Genomic DNA, 6394 nt, shown 5'->3' with positions numbered 1-6394 from the left:
TAGCCTTTTTGTTGACCCTCTGTACAGTGAACATTAATTTTTAATTTAAGAAAGCACTAGGAGCCTCTCCTGCTTCATTGTGTTGCTCAAAATGAGATGATTGGTGAGAATACTACTAATTTATCTCAGTTAGTAAAAAAATGTTATGAAAAAATGCACAAGATTTATGAACTACTTACGAATACTTGGCGAATCCGAAAGTTCCAAATGTGGAGCTGCATCTTTCTGTCCAGATCCATAGCTCACGGCCATGTACATCAGGGACCTAGCTACATCTCCACGCACCTGAAGAAAGTAAAAAAGGAAAACCCGGAAACATTGGTACTCCAAATTGTGAAACCTTACACGAACAATTGTTCTTCACATGGTCAAAGCTGATATAAGTCTACCAGTGGTATTCATGTGCAGATGTGCTATTGGACTTTCACCGGTTGCAGTTGACATTCCAACTAATTTGATATAATCTGAAACTTGAAACCCATTTTTAGAATAAGTCCCTCCTATTTATGGCACATAAGTGCAGTTCTCAGTTCTTGCAACTGAACATATTGCTAAAGTTGAATATTATAGGTCATATAAAATGTGACACAAATATGGATGAACAATCTGGATAGCACATGTGTGTTTCATTATTTGTGCAAAGGTTTTTAATACCTGAAAAGGGGGTGCCCATCTTTCACTGTCTGTTTCAGTGTCAGGTGCAGCTTCACGATTTGCTGGCCTCGAACATTTTTTTGACGTCGTAGCACATCCTCCATAATACTTGTTTCCCCTGGACGAATTCACTGAAACAGGATTTGTATATCCAGATAAGCATTTGTTTCTCCTCAAGCAAGAAAGTGAATCATTAACTCTGCCACTGATGGAGCACTGTTATCATACTGAAAGAGGAGTTCTCTATGCTCATGGGGTACTTCTGATCAATTATACAGTACAAACCAACTGACCATTAGCATCCGCAGGACGAATGTTGTGCAGATCGGTTAGAGAAGGATGGCGGGTTAGCCCGTATGATCGCGGCCAGAGGTGTTCTCCTACACAGCAAAATGCACACAATATGGCTAGGAAATAGCACAAAGAAAAGATGAACCCATCCTGTCTTGACAAGTCGAGCAAAGTTTCAGAATGCAATTATGCAACTCACTGTTCCATCCATCCGGCTTGCCTGCTAAGATCTTCGGCACAGCTCTCTGCGAGTATATCTCGATCCTAGAACAAAGCACCGCAGCTTAAGTCAAGTGAGTAATAACGAAGAGCAACTGATATATTAGACTGTTATGGACTGTTGGAGAGACATACACTTCAGAGGACGCTTCTGGGTGGTCTGCATCAGCTACATCCAGAATCTTGAGCGCCTCCCACACCTACTAAAGATCCATCCGTCACTTGTAATTCTTGTCTGTTCATTGCGACTCAAATGTATTTCATCAGTTAAGCGCGAAAGCAAAATAGCTAGAGGCAAACCAACATCTTTGTAGCGCAGTGAGGCGTGAGGCGAGACGACGGCGCCGAGCTTCGCCATCAGCACCTCACCGGACAGGCCCTCCAGGCCCCCGTAATAGCTCCTGACGTCTTCGCAGGGATACGGGGTACTCAGCTTCAGACGCTCGCCGACGGAGGAGGCATGGGCAGGGATGATATCCGGAGGACAGAGCACGAGCACGAGAGCGGCGGCAGTGGCGGCGAGCGCGCGGAGGCACCGTGGCACCCATGGCCGTCGGCTGGAGCGCGCGGGTCGCGGTGAGGACAAGACAGACCGGGCTGGTTCGGGGGTGGTTTTCTTAACTTATCCAGCGAGGGTTGGGCGGGAGACAGAAGGGGAGCGGATTGTTCTACCGTGGAGCGCGCCGGGAGCGGGGGAGAAGATAACGGCGGCGAAGGCCAACATTCCTTCGTTGCCGCCCGGGGCGGCTGCCGTTCAAAGGTTCCTGTATCTCGAAAATGTCCAAACTTCTAGTGAGCCATTCATTAATGACCAAAGAGATAACCTCCTTGAAAGAAAAACAGCCAAAGACAGAGTACTCCCTCCGTTCCATTATACAAGGTCACAAACTCAGATTACAGGCACTAAGGTAAAATTTAATGACTGCTTTACAAGACAACTTTTTTACGTTAGTCAGGATCATTAATACATATGCATGCATGCAAAGAAGAAATGGGAAGGAAGTAGCACATTGTCATTATGACTACATGCATGCAAGTATTAAATAAGTTGCTAGTACGAGAAAATATCATAAATTTTTGCCTCGATTACTGTTAATGGCTTTGTATAGATGCAAAATATATTTTTCATAGTGGCCCTGTATAAAGGAATGAAGGGAGTAGTAATAATCAAGAAGACAGTAAACAACGCAATATAGAAGACAATAGGGGGAAACGATCAGCAATAATAAAATTACTTTTTCTCGAATACGCACGAGCGTGTGTATCATATTATATAGAAGGGGTGGGTACAGAACCCAAATCCACCGTTGATATTACAACTTAGTACATCATGAGTCGAGCTCCCACATCTACTACTCCTCGAGGAGGAGATCCTATGGCTACTACTCATGTCGCACCCACCTTACTAGCTCTGCGGCCACTCCGTTCCAATCTCCCTTGATTAGGCCCGCCATACACCAAGTATTTCCCTCTTCCACAATCTTCATAATGAGCCTACTCAGCGAGGGGGAAGCGCCATCAAAGACGATGGCATTGCGGTGCTTCCACATCTCTCAAAGGACTAGAGTGATGATGAGGCGCATGTTCTTTGGCTTGTGCACGCACCAGTCCACCAAAGTTTCATGGCCCTTAGGAGTCCAGGACAGCTTGCCAATCGTGGTGCATAGCATTCTCCAGATCGTCCGAGCAAAAACACAAGTTAGCTCGATGTGGTCAACTGTCTCCTCCTGCTGGTCACAGAACGGGCAGGCATCCGGGTGCGGTAGGCCTCTCGAGCAAGTCGATCCGCCGTCCAGCATCTGTTTTTCATGGCCAGCCAGAGGAAGAAACGACAGCGTACCGGTGCCTTGGATTTCCACGTGAACTGTGTTGTGGCTGACACCTCCCTTCCCGCAAACATTGCCGCATAGGCAGACTTGGCAGAGAACATACCATTAGTTTCCCAAGCCCAAGCCATGGTGTCCGGCACTCCCTCTTGAAAATTTACCTCCTGAACCCACAGCCACACGCGCAGATACTGCTTGAGAGCTTCGAGTCCTAAGTCTGGGTTTATATCCGTTGCCCAAATTCCTGTAACGACAACCTCTTTAAGTGATCTCAACTTCCTTTTGCGCAGAGGGACGGCTGCATATACTAGCAGTGTGAGCTCCTTGTTGAGGCAGAATCTTTGTAACCAGCGATCCTCCCAGAAAAGGGTCAGATTCCCATCCCCAACTGTTATCTTTGTCGCGGCATTACATAGGGCAATCGAGTCTTTTGGAGACCTTTATGTTGAACTCACTCCACGGCCTATGCTGATCCACACGCTGCAGCCAGGGCCAACGCGCCTACAAGGCCACGTTGAGCCATGCTAGATCTGGGATACCTAGACCGCCTGCCCACTTCGGCGTGCAAACTGTTGCCCAAGCAACCGCGCAGTTTCCAACATTTGCTTGACTCTTGCCACACCACAAAAACCCTCTGATGATCTTGTTAATGGCATGGATGGTCTTCTTCGGAATAGCGAGCGCAAGCATCGCGTGTATTGGAATAGAGCAGAGTATCGAAAGGACGAGGGTGAGTCTGCCGCTCTTTGGCAGTGTGGCCGCCTTCCACTTTGGCAGATGATACGTCTCCAACGTATCTATAATTTTTGCTTGCTCCATGCTACTTTATCTACTATTTTGGACTATATTGTGCTTTATTTTCCACTTTTATATTATTTTTGGGACTAACCTATTAACCGGAGGCCCAGCCCAGAATTGCTGTTTTTTTGCCTATTTCAGTATTTTGAAGAAACAGAATATCAAACGGAGTCCAAACGGAATAAAACCTTCGGGAACGTGATTTTCTCACCGAACGTGATCCAGGAGACTTGGACCCTGCTCCAAGGAACAACCGTGGAGGTCACGAGGGTGGGGGGCGCCCCCCTGGGCGCGCCCCCTGCCTCGTGGGCCCCCTGTTGCTCCACCGACGTACTCCTTCCTCCTATATATACCTATGTACCCCCGTCAGATCAAATACAGAGCCAAAAACCTAATTCCACCGCCGCAACTTTCCGTATCCATGAGATCCCATCTTGGGGCCTATTCCGGAGCTCCACCGGAGAGGGCATCTACCACGGAGGGCTTCTACATCAACACCATAGCCTCTCCGATGAAGTGTGAGTAGTTTACTTCAGACCTTCGGGTCCATAGCTAGTAGCTAGATGGCTTCTTCTCTCTCTTTGGATCTCAATACAATGTTCTCCCCCTCTCTTGTGGAGATCTATTCGATATAATCTTCTTTTTGCGGTGTGTTTGTTGAGATCGATGAATTGTGGGTTTATGATCCAGCTTATCTATGAACAGTATTTGATTCTTCTCTGAATTCTTTTATGTATGATTGAGTTATCTTTGCAAGTCTCTTCGAATTATCCGTTTGGTTTGGCCAACTAGATTGGTAGTTCTTGCAATGGGAGAAGTGTTTAGCTTTGGGTTCAATCTTGCGGTGTCCTTACCCAGTGACAGAAAGGGTTGCAAGGCACGTATTGTATTCTTGCCATCGAGGATAACAAGATGGGTTTTTTATCATATTGCATAAATTTATCCCTCTACATCATGTCATCTTGCTTAAGGCGTTACTCTGTTTTTAACTTAATACTCTAGATGCATGCTGGATAGCGGTCGATGAGTGGAGTAATAGTAGTAGATGCAGAATCGTTTCGATCTACTTGTCTTGGACGTGATGCCTATATACATGATCATATCTAGATAACCTCATAATTATTCGCTTTTCTATCAATTGCTCAACAGTAATTTGTTCACCCACCGTAGAATACTTATGCTCTTGAGAGAAGCCACTAGTGAAATCTATGGCCCCCGGGTCTATTCTCATCATATCAATCTCCATTACTTTATTACTTGCTTTGTTTTTACTTTGCCTTTTACTTTTCACTTTGCATCTCTATATCAAAAATACCAAAAATATTATTTATCATCTCTATCAGATCTCACCCTCGTAAGTGACCGTGAAGGGATTGACAACCCCTAATCGCGTTGGTTGCGAGTAGCTATCGTTTTGTGTAGGTACGAGGGACTCGTGCGTGATCTCCTACTGGATTGATACCTTGGTTCTCAAAACTGAGGGAAATACTTATGCTACTTTACTGCATCATCCTTTCCTCTTCGGGGAAATCCAACGCAGTGCTCAAGAGGTAGCAAGAAGAATTTCTGGCGCCATTGCTGGGGAGTTTGCGCAAAAGTCAACCATACCAAGTACCCATCACAATTCCTATCTCTCGCATTACATTATTTGCCTCTCGTTTTCCTCTCCCCCACTTCACCCTTGCCGTTTTATTCACCCTCTCTTTCCCGTTCTCCTCTCCGCCTTTTTGTTTGCCTTCCCATTGCCATGGCCGAATCAAAAAGAACTAAGGGATTTCTCCCGAGTTCTAGTGCCTTGGATAACCCCTCTATCCTTTCTAAGCTCATAAACAATGATGCTACGGAAAGACCCACCGGGATCACCAATGAGAATTTAGATGATTTTGATGATGATGACTCCGGAATCTTTCGCTATTTACTTGATGAATCTTTAAAAGATGCTTGGGATAGGTTATTAAGGATTCGGGCTAGTTATGTGCCACAATATCAAATTGAGGTTTACTTAAAAAGTTTCTATGTTGGCTTGCCCGCTTCTTTCAAACAAGTTCTAGATTCTATTTTTGAAGAAGGTTTTCTTGAAGGGGATGCTATAGATACCTATGAAAAAATGAAAACCATATTTGGGCACCCTTTAAATGATAAAGTTGAATCAACTACCCTCTTGTGCTTTTATCAAAATGAAATTATCAAAGAGATGAAGTCTAGTTTAGAGGCAAATTTCTGTAACGTGCTTAATCTTACTTCTTCCATTAATGGGCATGTGCTTAACTTAAATAGGAGGATGAATGCCACTGAAAGGAGATCCTCCTCTCTGAGTGCCAAAGATGGCAAAACCTAGATCTATCCTCGCTTTTATGCCTAGCCAGGGGCGTTAAACGATAGCGCTTGTTGGGAGGCAACCCAATTTTATTTTATATTTTTTGTTTTTGCTTCTGTTTAGGAATAAATAATCCATCTAATTTCTGGTTAGATGTGGTTTTATATTTTAATTAGTGTTTGTGCCAAGTAGAACCTATAGGATAAGCTATGATGATAGTTGATTTGATTCTGCTGAAAAACAGAAACTTTGCGCTCACGAGAAAACATTCAATAAATCACAGAAACAT

General features: G+C 44.7%; 1 pseudogene; it reads right to left on the bottom strand.

Annotated features, from left to right (window-relative positions):
• Positions 1-1923, bottom strand: part of LOC119280965 — a 2730-nt pseudogene extending 807 nt beyond the window's left edge.
• Positions 1924-6394: the final 4471 nt, after the last annotated feature.

Source organism: Triticum dicoccoides, chromosome 3B, assembly GCF_002162155.2.
Source record: "Triticum dicoccoides isolate Atlit2015 ecotype Zavitan chromosome 3B, WEW_v2.0, whole genome shotgun sequence".
NCBI classification, from domain to species: Eukaryota; Viridiplantae; Streptophyta; class Magnoliopsida; order Poales; family Poaceae; genus Triticum; species Triticum dicoccoides.
The sequence above is the reverse complement of the archived record's forward strand: the minus strand, read 5'-3'. Positions and strand labels throughout refer to the sequence as shown.